This window comes from Micromys minutus (genome assembly GCF_963924665.1).
Source record: "Micromys minutus genome assembly, chromosome: 3".
NCBI lineage: Eukaryota > Metazoa > Chordata > Mammalia > Rodentia > Muridae > Micromys > Micromys minutus.
In genome coordinates, this window is record NC_137972.1 from 87,111,581 (window position 1) to 87,133,797 (window position 22,217).

At 40.3% G+C, this 22,217-nt stretch overlaps 1 protein-coding gene and 1 long non-coding RNA gene across 7 annotated transcripts in view; one reads left to right on the forward strand and one right to left on the reverse strand.

Moving 5' to 3' along the window:
* Positions 1–22,217, reverse strand: part of SLC8A1 (solute carrier family 8 member A1) — a gene marked incomplete at its 3' end in the record, with an annotated part of 271,539 nt that overhangs the window by 74,120 nt on the left and 175,202 nt on the right. The gene's annotated exons all lie outside the window — the stretch shown is intronic.
* Positions 15,985–22,217, forward strand: part of LOC308419147 — a 55,087-nt gene continuing 48,854 nt past the window's right edge. The window contains exons 1-2 of one of the 3 annotated variants that reach the window (XR_013974979.1): positions 15,985–16,087; positions 16,623–16,731. This is a non-coding gene — a long non-coding RNA (uncharacterized lncRNA). The other 2 variants (XR_013974980.1, XR_013974981.1) reach the window with 2 other exon arrangements.

The window sequence follows — 22,217 nt, forward strand, 5'->3', positions numbered from 1 at the left end:
CTAAACATCTATCCATTTGGCACACAAAGAGCCATCTTTTTAAAGTGGCAGCTGTGCCCCACCTTTCCATTCCTCTTTGTGAAGTCCCACCTGCATTGTCACTTTGGTAGATTTATTGGTAGATTTGGAGACCAAGGACTCATTGTGTATGAAACAACAAAGGCTTCTCTCCGATGGACCCTGGTGATACAATGCCACAAGGACTGGGTACTGTCTTGAAACGTTCACCCTGACCCTGGAGAGAATGTCTATAGAGCTTTAGTTTTTGTCTTTGGTTGACTCTGTGGTTCAAATCATCTCTGACATATGTTTTTAGGTGACAAATTCATTTTTGAGGAAAGTGGTCCACTTGCATATTTATGTTTAAATAAACCAGTTGTGAGCAAAATTAGTGAAATAATCTTGCAAGGAATGCGGAGAAGCCCTTATTTTTAATGGAACATTTGTCCTTTCTTCTCTCTGCCTTTATTTTTTGCCTCTCAAGAAAAAAACCTGATAGATGAGGATAGGATATAGAGTATAGCATATACACATATGCACACATGCATACACACATGCACATATACACATGCACACACACATATATACACACATGCACACACACACACACACATTCAAAAAATGATTGCATAGAAGACATCCCTAGTCATCAGGAAAATGCAAATCAAAACTGACCTGAGATTCTACCTCACACCAGTCAGAATGACTAGGATCAAAAACTCAGATGAGAGCAGATGCTGGTTAGGATGTGGAGAAAGAGGAACACTCCTCCACTGTGGGTGGGGTTGTAAGCTGGTACAACCACTCTGGAAATCAGTCTGGCAGTTCCTCAGAAAATTGGATATAGTACTATCTGAAGACCCAGCTATTCCACTCCTGGGCATACACCCCAAAGTTGCTTCAACATATAACAAGGACACATACTTGACCATGTTTATAGCAGCCTTATTTGTAGTAGCCAAAAGCTGGAAAGAACACAGATGTCCTTCAACAGAGGAATGGATACAGAAAGTATGGTACATTTACACAATGGAGTACTACTCAGCTATTAGAAACAATGGTTTCATGAAATATGTAGGCAAATGGATGGAACTAGAGAATATCATTCTGAGTGAGGTAACCCAGGCACAAAAGAACACACATGGTATGCACTCACTGATAAGAAGATACTAGTCCCAGAAAGCTCTGAATACCCAAGAAACAATTCACAGACATTATGAAACTCAAAAAGAAGGAAGACCAAAATGGGGACACTCATGGGAGAAAATACAAGATCAAATAGAAGAACAGGGATTGAAGAAAAGATCATTCAGAGGCTGCCTCACCTGGGGATCCACCCCATATGCAGCCCCCAAATCTGAGCACTATAGCTGATGTCAAGAAGTACTTACTGGCAGGAACCAGATAGAGACGACTCCTCAGGGGCTCTGCCAGAGTCATACAGATACAGATGAGCATGCTTGCAGCCAACTAGCAGACTGAACACAGGGACCCAATGAAAGTGCTAAAGAAAGGACTGAAGGAGCTGAAAGGGGTTGCAACCTCATGAGAAGAACACCATTATCAACCAACCAAACCCTCCACAACTCCTATGGACTAAAACACCAATCATTGAGCACACGCTAAGAGACCTGTGGCTCCAGTTCCCTATGTAGCTGAAGATGCCAGTTTCTGGCATCAATGTGAGATGAAGCCTTTGGTCTAGGGAGGGCATGCTTTTCCAATGTAGTGGAATGCCAAGGCAATGGGGTGGAGAGGGTGATTAGGAGGGAGTGCATCTTAGTGAAGACAAATGGAGGGGGAGGGAGGATGGGAGCAGGGTAGGGGAAAGGGATAACATCTCAAATGTAAATACAGGGTAACTAATGAAATTAAAAAAAGAAAATATTCCCTTGATAAAGCAAAACATTTATCAAAGGAACACACATCTCTTTTGAGAATCCCAAAACAAGGAAAAGAAATGTTATTACTGTTTCTTATGCTTCTTGGTGCAGAAGTTTTGTAATCATTCTGCTTTCAGTTTTCAGTTCCCTGACTTAGCCAGGACCTGACAGATGGAGCCTGATCAGGGCTTTTTACATATTCAATACTTTCTGGTTGTGCAGAAAAAAATATAAGATGTACTTTACATTTATTCTTTTGTGGAAAATTTTGGTGTACATATTATTCCAAATGAGATTTTGATGCAACGACTTTATTTTGGAGAGAAATGGGAGTTAGTTTGTTTTAGCTGTCCGACTTTAGCAAAACTATGAACATCATCAGAACTATTCCCTGCCACATAGCCCATGAGAACCTCTGGTTCAGATTGAGGGCGTGGTCAGGGTTCACTTTCTCTGAATGGCTATATTTAATTGTACTGAAGATTTACAGTGTCAACCCAAATTCAGAAGCTTTTGGAGGTCTCAGCTTAAATTATGCTGAAGTGGGTCATGTTAGCAAAGGGAACAGGTCAAAGAGCCTGAGGTATGGAAAACTGTTTGGACATAGAAATTGTGTGTGTGTGTGTGTAAGAAAGAGAATGTATATGTGTGAGTATTGTGTCAATGTATATGAGTATGTTTGTCTGTATACATGTATATGGTATATATGAGTGTGTATGTATTTGTGTGTGTGTGTGTCCATGTGTTTATGTGTGTGAGTATTGTGTCAGTGTATATGAGTGTATTTGTGTATACATGCATGTGCATGTGTGTATATGAGTATATATGTTTGTGTGTGAGTGTGTGTATGTATTTGTGTGAGTGTAGGTGTCCAAGTGTGTGTGTGTGTGTGTGTGTGTGTGTGCATGAGAGTATGTTTGTATGTGAGTATGGTGTCAGTGTGTATGTGTTTGTGTGTGGGCGTTGTGTACATACACAGACCTGGACCATTTTCTGCTGTAAAGTCTGAGAGGGTGGACTTACAGAGATTTAGATCAGCCCCAGGTGTGCACAGCATGAGACAGGAAATGGGTCTGAAGTCATCCACTCAAGGTAGTAAGAAGAGGTCAAGAGATTTGAAAGTGCTGGTATCTGGCTGTGGTCACTCAGATGTTATTCTTTTCACCCCCAGTGCCTAACCCCACGCCTTTGTGTCTTCAAAGCTTGCTACAACCTTTAAGATTCAGTTGTAATATTACTGGCTGAGTCGCTCATTCAGAATAAGCATTTCTCTTCTGAGTTTACCATCATAATTTTTACGTAATCTTGCCTCCCCCATGTGTGTCAATTTCTGGGGTGCATGATTATAGTCGTACCTGATGTTTAGGACTAACCTATTAACATACTGAAAGCAAAGTTATATCTTGTATGACTTCTCATTTTGGAGGAGAGAAAGTAGTCATGATTATTAAATAACCATGATTTAATCGAATCATTTACTCATCATGATATAATAACAACAATGAATCTACAATGGAAGTCATATAGGCTTTTTTTCTCCTAAACTAACACCATCCCCTCTACTCATTCTAGTAGCCTTAGAAATCACAACATGCCATTAACCAGGTATAGAAGGTGTGTGGAATGAAGCCTAAGGCAAGAAGGCAGATAGATGCCTGCCTCCCTTCTCCACTGCAGTCACAAGCATAGGTCGCCATTCTGCCATTTAGTTACGAAGTCTCTGTTTCTAAATTGCAATGACCATTTGTCCCAAGGAATACTCTTGTGGTTAAGAAACTGTCTCTAGGCCCAGATAGAGTATATTACTGAGTTTACTAGCAGGAACTGAGAAGCCAGATGCCAACCAGAGTGACATTTGTATAAAACAACTTTAGACACACTTTAAAAAAGTGTCCCCATGACCCACCACTCAGAAGGATATCTATGGTGAAGAACTCAGTGGCTTTATTGCCCTTATGCTTGCAGCGCACACAAACAGTAGCATGGGGTGGCTGCTTTTAAGCCAACTGCCCACAGTCAATAAAACAAAGAGACAAACTTGAGGCAGCCTTCCCCTATGCTTGGCAGCTGGCTCATGCTCTGGATGCCTTGCTCACATCCCTTCCAGCCTATTTACTTGCAGTCCCTTCCAAATGTCACTTCATAGAAACTCTGCATTCCTGACTGCAGAGAAAATGAACCTGGAGACAAGGCAGCTTTCGCCAGCAAATGGAAAACACGTTCAGAGTATAGCCAGAGATAAACAAATCCAAGGGAGTAGCAGACTGGGGTAGTTTATAACTAGAGAGTTTCACTGTGGTATTTGGAAATCAAGCCCTCTGTTCCCACAATACTCTGCTCCCACCGGGGCTTTCCGTCTACTGGGTGTTGCCAGCAAAACCTAAACAGACGATGTTCCTCATCCATGAACGACTCTCAGATCATTAGGCTGGGGGGGGGGAAATGGTCTTCTGGCATGCTTACTGCTGTAGCTGCCCAATGGAACTGTAAGAATAGCTCACAAATATCTTAGCCAAGAAGACATAATTATACCGTATGGAGAACACTATTAGAATAATGAACTGGGAAAGTCTGGATGCTAAGTAAGCACTGGTAAGTGTGGGGGGCAGGGAGAGGTTCCTTCCATCTAAGTAGAATTTAATCTAAATCTAACGTAGTAAAGGTTGAAAACAATTTTGCAAACCAAATTTCAGGGAGGAAGGAAAAATATAGAACAATCTGCGTGTTCTTTCCATGACATTTGAAACATGCATACATGATTCTAAAAGCCGTTTGTAGAAGTTAGTATTCAGGCAGAATCCTTAATGTCTGCTCAGAAAACACCTTAAATTTGGGATACACTGTCCTGTCTTTTAAGACTGGTTCAACATGTTACTTATTTTATAAGAATTATGCAATTACCAGGTGCACCGGGTATAGGGGCTACGACATTCCAGCAACAGTTGCAAGCTGACAGGGATGCTTCCAAAGGACCACTTCCCCCATGATCACCAAGCAAAACCAAATACAGGCTTGCAGATTATTATTAATGATTATTATTACTATTATTATTATATCTCAGTGGCGAATTATCACAGTAACAACTATGCAGGCCAATTTTCAGCAGAAGTGACTACACAATTTTTGCCCGTAGCTGAAGGCAACACAGCCATATGGACCTCATTTTTAGCCAGCATTCCATTAGCTAATTAAATTTACAAAGCCCAACCGCCCATCCAGTGAGCATCCAAGGATTAGCCCTGTGTTAGTGACTCCATTTCCCCCATTTCTGGCAAAGTGAATGCTGTTTTGTTTCAAAGCAGACTAAAGAAGTCTGTGTCATTCAGAACAGGTTAGACAGATTAATAGAACACAGTAGAAACCACACAGATTTTATTTTGAAAAATAAAAAAAGGTAAAACCATTTTCAATAATACATGCAATTTACCCAGGATATCCAAACGACTGACATCTTGGCATACAAGTGACATAAAATTGCTTAATGGGGCAGTGCATATTGTCTTTCTATAATAAATATTTGAAATCTGGTATGTACTTTAGAGCTACGTCACCGTTTAATATCAGCTAGCCAAACTGCAATTTATTTGATAGCAGCATGTAAGATGTGACTCTGATATTGAGCAGTACATGCTTAAGTCAGACCTTCCATCTTCTCTCTATGTTTCTCTATTTAAATGTGCCACACATGATGATTATGTAGGGCAGTGTAGATGCTAGTTACCATTCCATTTTTCCAAGAATAATGTATACAATAAGTAATTTTAATTTTCAATGTATATGCATACATGTGTGTGTGTGTGTGTGTGTGTGTGTGTGTGTGTGTGTGTGTGTGTGTGTGTACTTTCCTCAATGTATTGATAAGCCAAAAAGTGCAGCAGCCTGTTGAGCAATTGCCACAGTGAGTCTTTATAGTTTTGTGACTGTTAATGATCTTTAAGCATATTTTGTTTAACGATTTATTTATTTCATATATGTGAATACACTGTAGCTGTCTTCAGATACACCAGAAGAGGACATTGGATGCTATTACAGATGGTTGTGAGCCACATGTGGTTGCCGGGAATTGAACTCAGGACCACTGGAAGAACAGTCAGTGCTCTTAACTGCTGAGCCATCTTTCCAGCTCCCGGTCTTTTTGAATGTATGGGATACAACGAGTCTTCTACAAATTTACGCAAATGATCACACTGCCCGTGGTTACAAAGATCACATTTTGCCACTTTGAGATAAGAAAGCATTGCCTGACAATGAATTATTTGTGCTTATAAGACTTGTTGATATAAAAAGTTTACTAACAAGTCATGGAAACACAAGGCTTTATGGGAATTGGCTGAAACTATAAAATGGCAGAAAACTGGGTTGTTTTCAGAGAAGTCACTAAACAAGGGAGTGAATGTCTATGGTTCTACTTCTGCGCTTGTACTGAGATGAACAAGAAGAGGAAGGCTATGAAAAGTCAATAAAAAGTGGGTTAGGGAATTGCTTACCTCAGATGAGTCTGTGACATCACAAATATCAAAATGTGGGCACTTAATGAGATAAACCTAAACCAGGCCACTTTCCTGCTCCTCTGTGCCTCCTTTGGAGCTCTCTGTTTGCTGCTTTGGAACATATGTTGTAATTGGTGGAATGTGGTTTTCTGATTTTCACAAATCTTCCCTCAGATGGTAATTTTTACCATTCACCACCAACTCACTACTGAGCATCAGTCTTTCTTGGTCTTCAAAGTCCACACAAAGGATAATCTTAAACATTTCCCTGTTTCTTCCTTTTAGTGGGGAATTCATCTTTTGAGATCAAGAATTATTTCTTACTTGATGGCATGTTGATCACAGTCATTTTGAGAACATACTAATTAATCACATTGCTAAATATGGACGGAAAACTCCGAGGGAGATTTCCCCAAATGCTTCCTTGAGTTATCCTGAAATGCTAGTACCAGAAGGATAACATGAGAATCGAAGATGGAGCATTAGGTCTAAAATAAGATACCAGAGGCAGAAGTGAAATCAGGGCACCTAAGGGTGAAAGGACTGTTTACTCTTAGGTATCTGACCAGATAACTAAGGATCTTGAAAATGTGACCTTTGAGATAAAGGTACTGAGATCCACAGCTGAAACAGGAAGGAACCTTGATAACTTAACAGTAGGAAGTTAGGTGCTCACTCTTGGAATTTTCAGTTAACTTACAGCCCCGTAGACCACTGGCTTGGAGGATGGACTAACTTCATGTTTCAAAGGTTCTAAGAAGCTCATCTACAGTTTATGATTATAATGTATTAGCAGGACTTTGAAACACAACGCCATGGCCTCACATGATTTCAAGACTCAAGAGGACAATTAAGAAGGTGTGTTAGCTTGCAGTCACAATGTAAGGAAGCAAAAGACCCTTTAGTGACTCTTTAAAGTGTTCTTTTTAGATGGTTTATCTGATCCTGTTTGACATTTGTATGTGGAATCTGTCTAGAAAATCATACATTTCATCTAGATTTTCCAGTTTTGTTGAGTACAGGCTTTTTTAGTAGGATCTGATAATTTGTTTTAAATTTTCTTCAGTTTCTGTTGTTATGCCTCCATTTTTATTTCTGATTTTGTTAATTTGAATACTGTCTCTGTGCCCGCTAGTTAGTCTGACTAAGGGTTTTAGAATTCTCTAAAAAGAGAATTCTCAATTGAGAAATCTCAAATGACTGTGAAGCACCTAAAGAAATGTTCAACATCCCTAGTCATCAGGGAAATGAAAATCAAAACAACTCCACCTTATATCAGTCAGAATGGCTAAGATCGAAAACTCAGGTTACAGCAGATGCAGGTAAGGATGTGAAGAAAGGGGAACTCCTCCCTTGTTGGTGGGATTGCAAGCTGGTACAACCACTCTGGAAATCATCCCGGCAGTTCCTCAGATACCACTGCTGGGCATATACCTGAACGATGCTCCAACATATAACAAGGACACATGCTCCACTATGTTCATAGCAGCTGTATATTTAATAGCCAGAAGCTGGAAAGAACCCAGATGTGCAACATCAGAGGAATGGATATATGGTATGTTTACACAATGGAGCACTACTCAGCTATTAAAAACAAGGATTTCATAAAATGGCAAATGGATGGAACTTAAAAATACCTACCTGAGTGAAATAACCCAGTCACAAAAGACCACACACGGTATATACTCACTGATAAGTGGATAGTAGCCAAAAATAAACTCAGAATACCCAAGATATAACTCACAGATCATATGAAACTCAAGAAGAAGAATAAAGCCACAGCAAAGTGTGGATTCGACAGTACTACTCAGTAGGGGGAAGAGAATAATTTCTAGGAAGTAGAGGGAGAGAGGCATCTGGGAGGGAGAGAGGAATGAGAGGTAGAAAGTGGGCCCAGTTCAGATAACAGGGAAGATGAGGGAGAACTATATAGGATCAGGAATTTAAAAGTAGGTGTGTAGCAGCAGGAAATGGGGAAGTGGGGCTAGCCACTAGAAAATCCCAGATGCCAGGGACCCAAGAGGTTCCCAGTATCTAACAGAGAGGACTTTAGCCAAAATACCCAACAACAACAACAACAACAACAACAACAACAACAACAACAAAGACAGAACCTGTAGAAAGCATATCCGGCAGATAGACATGGTCCCCAATTAAGGGATGGGGCCACTCACCCACCTCAAAAATATTAATTCAGAATTCATCCTGTCAAAAGAAAATGCAGAGACAAAGAGTGGAGCGGAAAATGAAGGAAAGGACATCCAGAGTCTGCTTCACCTAGGGACCCATCCCATCTGCTGACACCAAACCCAGACACTATTGCTGATTCCAAGAAATGCTAACTGACAGGAGACTGCTACAGCTGTCCCCTGAGAGGCTTTGCCAGAGCTGGAGCAATACAGATGCGGATATATACAGCCAAACATGGACTGAGCTTAGGTCCGAAATGGGGAAGTTAGGGCAAGAACTGTAGGAGCTGAAGGGGTTTGCAACCCCATAGGAAGAACAACAATATCAACCAAACAGACCCCACCCCCAAAGCTCCCAGGGATTAAGCCACCACCCAAAGAGTACACAGGGAGTAACCATGGCTCCAGCTGGATGTGTAGCAGAGGATGGCCTTATTTGGCATCACTGGGAGGAGAGTGCTTTGGTCCTGTGGAGGCTTAATGACCAAGAATAGGGGAATGCTAGACTGCTGAAGTAGGAATAGGTGGGTGGATGGCTGGGGGTGCACCCTCACAGAGGAAGCAGGAGGAGATCATAGGGGACCTGTAGAGGGGAAACTGGGAAGAAGATAACATTTTTGAGAGGTAAATAAATAAAATAACTGATTAAAAAAAGTGTTCTTGATGTGAAATGAAAATCAGAGAGGGGCAAATTTGAAATGCAAATGACTCTCCTGCAGCAGCCATTCAAACTTTCTCAGAGAATGGGAATAATGAGACCATTTGTTGCCTTTTCTGTGATCACATGAGGGATTGGGCTCTGACTTTCAGAACTTCCTGCTCTGCCAAACTGTTTCCTGCCTCTGTCCCCCTTCAGTTTACTTCTTGGAAGGCCCATTGACCTTTTTAACTCTTCTTTCTTGCTTGGTCTTGGTCTGATTATAATTCTGCCCTTTTCTTTGTGTATAGTTAATTTCTTAAACAGGTCTGGTGTACATGATACTATCAACAGTTCAAGCCATGTGCAGGTATAAACAGATGTCAAGCTATGAACCCAAGGCAGGACCCTGTTGGATTTTATTGTGTCCATCATTTATAATAGTGTTTTTATCTTCTGTAATAGAAGTAATATAAATGTATTGGGTGCAGAATTATAGAATTTTTTTTTTCTGAAAGAATGAAAGAAAGTGATGCAGAAGTGAAAGATGGCCCAACACTGTCACTTAGTACACGCAATACCACTATTCTATACTTAATCAAAGTTTTATGAAAAAACAAGCAGCAGAAAAAACAGGGATTTTCCTAATAGATTATCCAACAAATTTTGCTTTTTGTGGTGGTTTGACTAAGAATGATCCTTATAGGCTCATCTATTTGAATATTTAGTCATCATGAAGTGGCCCTATTTAAAAGGATTAAAAGAATTAGGTGTTCTTTAGTTGGAAAGGGTTTGACCTTGTTAGAGAAGGCGTGTCACTGGACGTGGTCTTTTAGGTTTCAAAAGCCCAAACCAAGCCATCTTTCCTTTGCCCAGTGCCTGCCTAGAGGTCAGGATGCTCAGTGTAGCGTGATGTGTGCTGCCATGATCTCCTTTATGATGATAATGGATGCAAACCTCGGGAATGGTAAGCAAGCCCCCAGATCAATGCTCTCTTACTGTTCTTTCCTCCATCTTTTTCTCCACCTCCCTATAATCTTCTTCCTCTTCCTCCCCCTCTTCTTCCTCCTCTTCTTTTGAGAAAGGGTTTGTCAGTCTGGCTGGTCTTGAACTCCCAGATTTGTCTGGGATTAAAGATGTGTGTCACCACTGCAAGGATTTAAGTGCTTTCCTTTATAGGAGTTTCTGGGGTCCTGGTGTCTCTTCACAGGAATGGAACATCAACTAAGGCTTTATATACTTAAAGGTTTTATATACTTAAGTACATATTACAAGTCAGGGGGAAAAAGAGGGAAAGGAAGTATTCCAATATGGCTCAGAGGGAGATAAAGGAGGGAAATAAACCATAGACAATTTGAGGAAAGACATGTGGTAGTAGCTCCCTGTTCTGGTGTTTCTCTGGTATTCATTGATCAACACAATAAAGAAAGCCTAAACTGCAAAAAAGTATAGAGCTTTCCTTACTTTCTTTTGCTCAGAGATCATTCCAAAAGTTCACAATCTCAGACTAAGTCACTTGAATTCAAAGACCCTCTTCATGCAACAATACTCTTTTATAATTAACTGCATGTAGAGTTGGTTGGAGTTACTTAAGTATGAAATATAAGACAAGATTTCTGAACAATAAAGTGATGTGTTGGAGATAGTAGTTGGCCAAGAACAGTAAGGTTACATTAGGGACAAGTGCTACATACAAGCAAATCAGTAGAATGACCACGTCATTTGTACAAGCGACCTTGTGTCCCAGAAGATGTCTTATACCTTTGCAATATAAAGATGACTAATATCTCTCTCCTCTAGAGGTTTTTCCCTTGAACTGGATGACTTGAGAAAAGAAGGTATATTTTTCATGTCAGTTTTCCAGGTCTCAAATTCCAGCTCCCCTTTGACATCAGCATCCATAGGTAATTTACTGTGAAGTTCCAGGAGTGTCTCAGGAATGAAACCTGCCAGTAAAGGAGATCTCTTTGGATGTAGATACACTTCCTTCTCACCTGCTACAGATACCCACCATTCCCAGTTAGAGGAACTGGTCTTGTTGAAACTAGACGTGTTTGACCAGTAGATGGAGCAAGTGATTCCAGGCAACTTGTGCCTGAAAACCAACTGCTATAGCATTTCAGCAAACTCTACTTTTTTTTTTTATTTTAAGGAGACAAAGTGATTGCCAATAGCAAAATGTTGAGTTTGTGGTTGTGGTGGATGAATGTAATGGATGGCCTGGGTAGTTTTTCCTCTCGAGTATTTCATTTAAAAAGAGGTAGAAATTCATGACCACCTGGAGCATAGATATTGGGGTGCAGAGGCAATTCCAGACAGTATGGGTCTTTTCATTTATTCATAATGTTTTCTACTGTCCAGGGAACAATTCTGCCCATCCTCCCTCTCACATCATTGATTGTCAAACATGGCCACTTCATTCTGTAGTTTGGCTGTAGTCTGCATGTAAGAGAGAGCAGACGTCTACTTTGAAGGTACTAAGAAAGATGAACTGCTTCAGATCTTTCAGGCTGTCAGACCTTTCTTCTGGCAGAAGCCCTGAGGATATTACACTGGGAATCATTTATCTTGCTTGCCTAGGGTGTTCCAAAATTTCAAGCTATGGCCAATTTCCAGAGAAAGCAGAGTAAAAGAAAAAAAAAAAAAAAAAAAAAAAAAAAAAAAAAACCAACTTACTTTTCTTAGAGAAAGCCAGTAAGGACACCACCTTTCAATGAAATAAATAGGCCATAGAAGGTGAACAGCCACAGAGATCACTGCTAAGTAAAGATTCTCAGAAAATCCAAGTGTTTCAGCCAGAGGTAGGTTTGGTGGTTGTGTTTCCTGAGAAGCCTGATTTGATGGGTATATTCAAGGTGGCATTTTAACATTTAAATGTGTATCCACATGTACCTATAGAGCCTCATATATTCAAGAACAATGGGTACAATTTCTGGGAACTGACAGGAAGAACCATATTTGGGAATGCTGCTTGGAATTTAGGGTAAGTTTTCCTTATAATCCCCAGTGTTTGCTTTCCCCAAATACCTTTCTCAGTCTCCAGAGTCATCCGGGATATCTTTTTGATCATTTAAATCGAGGGACGACTATAGACTTCCCTCTGGATCCAAGAGTCAAGTTGGAGCATTGACGTTAATGCTTTGACTCTTCTTGTATGTGCATGCTATCTTTGTACTTCCGGGTCCAGTGTTCAGAAGCTATTTAGATGATTTCTCAGTCATACATTGCCACAGGCCACAAGGTGGGTCATGTTTATATATTTAGAGGCTTAGAGGAGTCTCTGTAATGGGCACTTCGGTGGTAAAGAGGCTGGTCTACTTCTGTGGCTCAAGATCACACCATTTGCATAATCCCACATTGTCTCAAGTACTTGTTCATTATAGACTCTAGGCTAGGCCAACAGGGCATATCTCTGACGTCCTGTGAAGAAAGCTGATTTTGTAAGATTGGTTTTTTAGATGAACCCAAAGGCCAGCTAGGTTAAGTGTCTGTCCCTTGTCCCTCCTTAGACAGGTAGGCATATTCCAACCACACTTCATGGTCCTCACCTCAAAAACCAGTGGAAAGTCTGTCTGGTCTTTCAGGATCTTGTCAAACTCCTTGGCCCTGATAGTTGAGAGTTCCCAGAGTTTAGGTCTAAGATGATGACAGTGGGCTGACATGTAAGCCTTGCTGACACACTTTATTTCTTGACTAAACTGTTAGCGAGCTTTCATGTTAATAAATCTTCTCTCCACGCATCTAGTTTCTTAAATGCGCTCTCTCTCTCTCTCCTCTCTCTCTCTCTCTCTCTCTCTCTCTCTCTCTCTCTTTGTTATTCACATCTAGGTAGTGAGAGGTCATCTTTGGAGATTTTTCTATTGCTATTCTTGGTGTTATTGTGAGCACAGAGAATTCCTGCTTTACAGTAAACTATAACCCAAAACCTCTACCCTAGACATGCACCAAATTAAATAAAAGAAGATACAGTTTTATCTAACTCACCTCCCTCGTTGGCCTGTGAAAACACTACTTTGAATGTTATAAGCACAGTATTGACATATAATCTAATTTTAACTACTTAAATAATATAGCTGATAAGCAATCTGGATTTTATCTGGATGACCAGAGAAGTAGGGTTAAAGGGTGAAAAACACCATTAAGTCACCCTGTGAAACTCGGATTGTATTCAAGGCCAACATTTCCATGTTCTGAAAGAAAATTATAATGAATATTGCTACAGCTTGGAAACGATATTGTGGAAAGGTTTTCCTTTGCATTCACGCCCCCAAGAACAATATTAATTGTTAATTAATTAATTAGTCGTTCTCGGTAAGGTACTAAGGAGAGAAGACCTTCAGAATTCCATAGGATGGCTGTAGTTAACCTGTAGATCTATTTAATGCTATCGTGTCATTAATGTAGGTTTCCTTTAAGAGCCACTTTGGGTCTAAGTTTCAGTTATCAATATTTCTTCCCTCGGCCGCTGATTAGAAGACTTGAGCTGGTTGGTTTACACAAAAACATCCTATCTCCTGTCGCTGGCAGTGTTTTGCTGAAATAAACTCATTACAAATTGTGTATAATTACCACATTGTGAACAAGGGAATGGCAATAAATTAGGTAATCAAAACAGCATTTTTAAATAAGCCATAAGCAGCTAAAAAGAGCGTTTCTGAATGACAAATTTGGCATGACCAGGTAGGTTAAAATTACCATTATACATTATTATCTGTTGGATTTCATGTATTTAGAGCAAAGAGGAAGCCTGCCGTAGGCCTCAGCCTATGTGCTTTTCTGATTATGGATGATTACATTTATCTAGGGACTGTCACGCTTTATAAAGGATGAAAACATGCTTCGGGGAGGGAAAACTAATTAACTTCCTTGCTCTGAGGTTGGTAGGCCTAACTCTTGTACTTTAGATTTCAATAGGACACGCCCATCTTTGGATGAAAAATGCTGACTGGCATGTTCTGGGAGTGTTAGCTTACCCTAAGGCCACTGAGCACCGAGGCCTGGCTGTGTGCCCAGCTTTTGTGGCAGGGAGTAACCACGAGTGCTTCTTTCAATTGACGCTGAAGTTTTAACTGAGAAAGCACCATGTACTAGAGTATCGCAGGAAATAGGGTTTTCCCTCTAAAACCACCTCAATCAAATCTCATTTCCATTTCAACCCTTGGCTGCCCACCCCCTTTCTATCATATAATCCCTACAGCCACTGAAGGTCTGGGAAGGAGCAGTTAAGGAGGGCAGGGTGCATGTATATCTCTTAGAGTTTGGAGGTACCCAAGGGTGCACACCTTTCAGCAGGAATGAGGCAAAGGGTTGTGATGTCAAAGACTCTTGAGGGATGTGTGGATGAAAAATAAAGAAGGAGTAATAAATAACAAGAGAAAAGAAAAGCAGGGCAAAGAAGCTCTCCTCTTTCTTGCAGGGAACTGAAATCCAACAACCTGCTAAGGCACAGAGCAAACAGGCAGCGGCAGAGTTTCGTCTGCACACAGGGAAGGCTGGCTGCCATGGTTGAGCAGGGTGGTCTTTGAACACATTGCAAAATATTGGAAATGGTTTCGGTAGTTCCTCACCATCCCATAAGAGCTCAGTGAGGTATTAGCCATTTTCTCTTGCAATCAATGTTGGAAAAGAATTGCAAAGAAAAAGAAATTGGACTGACATCTAAACACACCTTATTGTCACCTTCAGGGATGCTGTCTGATACGTAAAAAAAAAAAAAAAAAAAAAAAAAAAAAAAAAAAAAAAAAAAAAAGAAAAAAGAAAAAGAAAAAAATCCCATTTTCAAAAAGGCCTCAACCACAATCATTACAAGGTTACATTTTTACCTTCTGCCTATCAGGATTAGCCTCTCCAACAAAGTAAAAGTCTGCTTAAGTAATTTAATGTGTGGCTACTGTGTTCAAATCTTAAGGAGTCAAATCACCATTTTAACTAGTGAGGTCCTTATGTATATCTTAGTCATTCAGTTCCCTATCCATGAGATAGCTTGAAAAATGTCATTTAGTGACAATCGAAGTTGGACAATTAAAAAAAAAACAAGCTTGATATATCTTTGTGTCAGTGTTTAGTTAGATGGAGATTCTATTGATTTATCACAGTAAGATTATTTCTCTTATTTGGAATAGATCTTCTTTGGGCCTTTTGTTGTTTTGTATTTATTTATTAAGTTCAATCTCAGGCAACTGAGCCCGTTGTTTTTCTAAGTTGATCTCATAGCTTGGAACCCCTGGTCTTGCCTAAGGAGAATCGTAGCAATGGGGTTTATATATTAAGCCTTGAAGACCAAAGAGGAAATGGCAAAAGTCTAAAGAAGCAAAGGAAAACAAGGGAGCCAGATAAAGGGGAAGGATAGAGAACTAAGAAGAAAATCCAGAGAGAGGAAAGGGTGGTAGAAGAGAAGGAGGGATAAATTTAGCTGTCTATCTTTCGGGGCTTCAATGAGAATGCCAACTATGACAGCTGAGACACCTCTGACGGTTCTGTCACCTCTGAGCAGGGAGACAGCAGAACTATTTTTAACAAAGGTCATTAGGGAGTCATGCCTAGACATTACCATTTGGTGCCCCTTGGGATGGTTCTAACCGGAGCAGCATTTGGGCAGAGATCTGAGAGCTGCTTGCCACTCAGAAGCCAGCTAGCCAGCTGAGCTGGGGGCTGGGGAAGTCTCATTTTCCTGACAAAGCAGCACTTTCATTTGGAGAAGGAAGGTCCCTATTAATTTCTGCTAACTCTTAGACCTGGCCAATGAAACACATGCATATGCAACTTTGTGTCTATTTCAGGGCGAGGATGCCGGTCCTTGGAGATCTCTGGTTGGCTCTGAGCTCTGTGTTTCCACGCCACTCTCGGTTCGGACTCCTTTGTTCATTTCTTCTCCTGACAGGCTGCCTGGTAGGAACTCAGCTGATCTAGGATTCTAACAGGCTCCAACTAGACAATGTAGGGAGGGAGCTTGTGAAAGCCTCTTTCTTCTTAATAGTTTTTATTTTCCATGAAGAATATCTATGTGCTTTTAAATGTTAGGCAGTGCTATTTGATTGCTTTGGCTTTCTGAGAAAATTTTAAACTCCTCTTTGCTCCTTGATAACTTCTTGTCTCCTAAAAGTTTCAGAAATCATTAGGGAAAGAAAATGTACATTTATAGTTGGTTTCTGGTGCCTTGTTAATCTCGGGAAAGCAAGCATTAAGCAACATATTATTGCCAATGGGTAAATATTTGTTGATTTATTTCACTGTATGACTTTGTCACATTTAATGCAGCTTCTTTAATCTATTGGGGTTGTCCCTTGATTAGAAACATTTCTTTACTGTTTGTTTTTTGTTTATCAAGACAAAGTTTCTCTGTGGAGCCCTGACAGTCTTGAAACCTCACTCTGTAGACCAGGTTAGTCTTGAAATCAGAGATCTTCCTGCTTCTACCTCCTAGTTGCTGGGATTAAAGATCTGGAGACCCCAATGAAAGAGCTAGAGAAAGGACTGAAGTAGCTGAAAGGTTTGCAACCTCATGGGAAGAATGACATCATCCCCCAGCCAAGGTACTGAGGTGGAGAGGGTGATGGGAAGAGGGAGCACCTTCATGGAAGCAAGTTGAGGGGGAGGAGGGAGGGAAGTGGGAGGGAGGGTATAACATTTGAAATGTAAATATAGAGAATATCCAATAAAATTGAAAAAAAAAATCACTGAACCTTGAAAAAAAAGTTGTACATCACCATGGCCAGCTGTATGTTTTAACGGAGAGTGGGAGAAGTATGAGCAAGAAGTTTTATCTGACCCCATAGTCATTGGAGAAAACGTAGGGAGGGACTTCTGAGACCTAGCAACTCTTGTTCTGAAATTACACGTGAATGTAGCTAAGTGGTTTGTGCCTGTCAAAGTGCAGCCAGGACTGTGCCAGTCATTTCCATATAAAGGACCCGAAAATTTTAGTTTTCAGGGACTCACATTGTGCTGCTAAATAAATCATAGTTAATTCTCCAGGGAGACACAAAGCTACTGTCGCTCATCTCTTGGTATTGTGCTCTTTTTGCTGACTCACATAGGCACAAGTTTACAGAGAGATTAAGTTGTCAAGTAGAAGCTGACTGGGGTCTTGGGCAAATTTTAAAATAGCTGAGTATGTTTTTGTTTTATCTCATTTTATTTTATTATTGTTCTTTAGAACCTGTTTGCTTCTAAGGAGAGACAGAGAGGGCTTGGATTTGCTGTGGGAGGGGAAATGGGAAAGCTCTGGGTGAAGCTGTGGGAGGGGAAACAGGAATCAGAATATATGGTACTAAAAAGAATCCAATTTCAATAAAAGAAAAGTAGAAAAAAGTTTGGAAAGGACTAGAATGGCAGTACGTATAAGCAGAAATACTAGAAACAAGAATGGTCGGGACTGACAATAATCAAAGGTATATGATAAATATAAAACTCATCCAATACTTGTGCAAAATCAAAGCACCGAAAACAAGAGACTGTGAATGTGAAGCCTTTGAGAGGCAGTGGAAGAAGCCATTAATCAACTTTGTCTCTTAGAAACAGGATGGAGACTTGCTTGTCTGAAAGGCCTCAGAGCCCCAAATCAGTACAAACTTGTAATGAACTGGAAGTTATTAGAGATAGAACACCATCATTTTTACCAGAGAGGAAATAGGATTGCAGAGTTGGCACAGAACATATAGCTGGAGCACAAAGGCAAGCAAGTGACTGCTGTTGGGTCAAGAGGCCTGAGGCGTGGTACCTAATTCTTTCTGGCCATGGTCTTTCATTCTAATAACCCACAGAATTGGAAAACAAACAAAATCAACACTAGTCCTCTACCTCTTTCCTCCCACTACCTGTCAGAATTTTTAAAGATTGCTTAGGCTTTGGGGTAGAGAAGACCAAGGACAAAGACATCCTGAGTTGTCACAGGACTGAGAAGCATTGATCTCACTCTTGTGTTTACCAAGAAGGAACCATCTTATCCTCCGTAGAACATGGGAGTCAGTCTTCTGAGGCTGACTCTTGGGTCTATTGTTTCCGGAGGCTCAGAGAGTTAAGTCTTAGGTTTGAAAATAATGATTATAGGCCTCCCGACTGATTAGACTTTTCAGGATGATCCAAGGAATACATTTTATGATGGCAAAGACTGTAGAAAAGAAAGCAGGGATTTACATTCCAGTGGTGTTAGCTTTTGTTTAGGTGTGGACACACAACTTTGCTGCAGTATGTCTGTCTTTTTCCTCTCCATTTGTACAATGGCAATGATAAACAACACAAAAAATTCATTTGCATTTGGCACAAAACAATAGAAAGTACTTAGTAGCTGGCACATAGTAGGTCCCAACAAGCACGTGGTTCCTGCTAAGTGCAGAAACACCAGTAGGTAAGTTTTGCTTAGCAGAAGGTTGATCAAGTCTCCTGTTTATTTGTATTGAAGCAATAAGAACGTGGCAATTGAGGAGAAGGAGTTAAATACTGTACGGAGTCAGGAGGGATCTTCTACACCCACTTGAGGTTAAGTAATTTGGCAAAAGGACTTTCAAATCAAGTGGAACTTAGGAACTTAAGCTGAAGCCACCATGGCTATACCTGACAAGCCCTGGTTTTGTTTGTGAACTTTGGTGGAACCTGGGGTAGGTGCTGATACCTTCAGAGGGTTCATGAAATGCACTGCTTGTGACACAGTTACTGCACATCCCACTGCAGTGGCTTTACCTGGATAAACAGATTTCACTGATGTAATTCCAGCTAGCAGACAGGAGAGCTTATCCTTTGGGTGGTGGTGCACCTCAGTGTTAGAGCTGCTCTTCTGACATTTCCCTTATGGTCTTATATTCCATGACTAGTGAACTCTGTTAGCATAATGAACAAGTCAATATGAAAGTATACAACTCTCCCTTTTCCTTTTAGATTTGTGATGAATTCTAAGGCAACCACTGAAAATTTTTCCTGGCTAATTTACCTACTGCAGATTCCATGGGGTGACAATTGTCCTACTGATTACTGTCTAAACATTAGGACTTGATGTACTGCTTTGCAAGCAAAGGGGCACCTGCCTGATGATAGTGCTAGGCAAGGGATGACAAAGTGGGCTAGTTCAACTCTCTTAACAATCGATCCATGCTGAGTGTGTGTGTGTGTGTGTGTGTGTGTGTGTGTGTGTGTGTGTGTGTGTGTGTGTGTGTAGGGCCTGGCTTCTTTTTCATATTCATTCTCACTCTGGGTACCAAAGAGAAGCGACAACATGGATACTTGATTGACTTGCATTTTGTTTCAGAAGGCATCCTTGACTTGTTTGTCCATATCTGTCTGTCCACAGGAGTAGCAAATGTAGACACCCAACTGTTAATTCACGAAGAGTTTCCTTACTTTTTTTTTTACTATATTCCTGAAATTAGTTGTTGGAAGTTCCATTAATGAGCATTTATTAATAGAAGTCAGCTGAATAATACTGCTAATGAAATGTCCAGGGGGCATAATAAAATAGGTAGATGAAATCAGTTTAATACTGAGTGTGTATGCCTGTGTATTATGTGGAACTCAAATGTCACTATCACGGCCTCCTCAATCCCTACATACCTTATCCTCTGAGACAGGGTCTCTCACTGATTGGCTAGGCTGTCTCTTTAGTGAGCACCAGGGACCAATCTGGCTTTGCCTTCCCTGCATTGGTATTCATGCCATTGCACCTGTTTTATCTGGACTTTGGGGAACCATTTGAATTCCCTGAGCTTTCACAGAGTACTTAACAGAAGGGATGATCCCCCCGGCCCATCACCGAGGTTTTAAAAAGGGGTAGTAGACATATGTGCCTTGATACCTTTTTTCTCTAGAGGATCTTTCTTGCTTATTTTATCATCTCCCTGAACATTACTGCACACATAGGATCCATATCTTTTCATTCAAAATTCAAGTTTGTGTTTCTTTATGATTCTCTGCCTTATAATCCTCCATCCACAGGAAAAGAGCAACGGAAAAGTGTGTACCCTACCTGTAATAAAAAAAGTTATCTTTAACTCTTTTCCTGTAAGTTGGAGTTAAATGATTTTATGGTGGTCTTTGAGCTTGTGGAATGTTCTGCTCCTACTTTGTTTTAATGATACTTTATACACCTAATCATCAAGGTGCTCTGTCCTTTATTTCTGATTCTCTATAAATAGTAGTCAGTTATGGTAATGTGTGAGCATAGCTATGTAAGGTGACCAATAAGCGAGTTATCCTGTCCAGAGTCCATCTGATCCTGTACCTTTGGAAACTTGACTCCGGTGAGATGCTCTGTGCCTTCAGTGAGTTCTGCACCCGGAAAAGGCCATTCTGTGCATTTTGCATGTATAGAACTCAAATGTAGCCAGTGAATAAACTACATAGAAATGGAACTTGAATATTTATAATGTCTCAAAATTACTGCTCTCTTTTCTAATTTAATTTATTATTTAGTAAAATTCTATTGCCCCTTGATTTCTGTCCTTTATGGGTGAAAGCATAAAGCCAAGGTCTGTTGCTTGCTTTGAAATTCAGAATTAAGAGTGTTACACCCTTTTCATACACTTTCAACTCAACAAAGTCATGTAGGTTTTAGCATTATAGGTACAGTGTATTTTTTTCCTTTCTTGTGGAGATCTGAGTTTTAACTCTTCCTGGTAAAATCATACATTCAATATACATTGGAACAAGATATGCATAAATGACAATTCATAGATGCAAAGAAGCCAAAATGAACTTATCCCTAGCCTGTAGGGACACAGGATGGGGTAGAATTGGCTGTGGAAAACTGTATTGACTCTGGCACAGCACAGGAATGCAAGCCAACTGGAGGCAGCTGCAGAGGCCTCTGAACCTAAGCTGGGGGCTTCGACTGCAGCAATAAATGGCTGTAGCCAATTCCCCAAGTGAACAATTCCCTGCCGTGGGAGCTGGCACAGACAGAAATGAATTGACATCACTGAACTGCACTTACTGAAAAGACCCCGAGGTTCCCATCCTGGGCCAACTCCATGGTTACCACACTCTAGTCCTCATCAGAGAAGTGGGGGACTTGGAGCTTTTGCACCTACAGATGGCTGCTGCCATCCATGTTGAATGAGGAAGTGAATCTGTTCTCAGGCACCCATTGTCAAGAAACAAGACTTTATCACCAGGCCAAGACAAGGTGCAGAGGTAGGATAAAATCGAACATGCCTGGGGCTGTGTGTATTCTTTAAAATATATCTCATTATGTTGGGGGGGGTGTTCATACACTTTCCCTCTTGAAAACCCCATGCTTGTCTAGATTAATTCCTTCTTACTAAGATGAGAAGGTGATTTTTCTTATGAACTCAAAGGCTGCTATCTGCTACTTATGGTTAGCCTCAATGTTATATGCAAAGATAAAATATTCACATCAATACATTTATTTCACATATAACCTAATAACTATAAGTATAAGGTTGTGCTGACTATCATCTTTCAGCACTGTCTTAAATTTCCTACCTAGCTGCTGTTCATGTATAATATCAGATTGTTCTTTGTGCACTTAAGAGGAATGAGACTTAGGTAGAAAATGTTACAGACAGACATTGTGAATGGTCTGGGGCCGACTAAGTCACATTAAGTTTTTTTTTTCCATAATAATATTTAGAAAAATAGAAAAACTAAAATACGACTGTTTGATAGAAATATATTTTCCTGTAAATAAATATATTGTATAATTATCATATAGTTTGGGAATTACAAGGAAAAGTAGCAAGGAACAGTAATGAAGGATTGTAATCCAAGGACAAGTGAATCTGAGGCAGTAGAATTACAAGAGGCCATCCTGGGCTATATAGCTACATTGAGACTAGTTTTAGATTATATAAGGGGGCCTTGTCTTAAAACAAATATCATAAAAATAAAACAAAATAAAAAGCGAGAAAACCAAAAATTAATCAATCAATCAACCAACCAACCAACCAACCAACCAATCAACCAACCAGCCAGCCAGCCAGCCAACCAAACCAAGCCAAACCAAACCAAACCAAACCAAACCAAACCAAACCAAACCAAACCAAACCGAACCGAACCAAACCAAACCAAA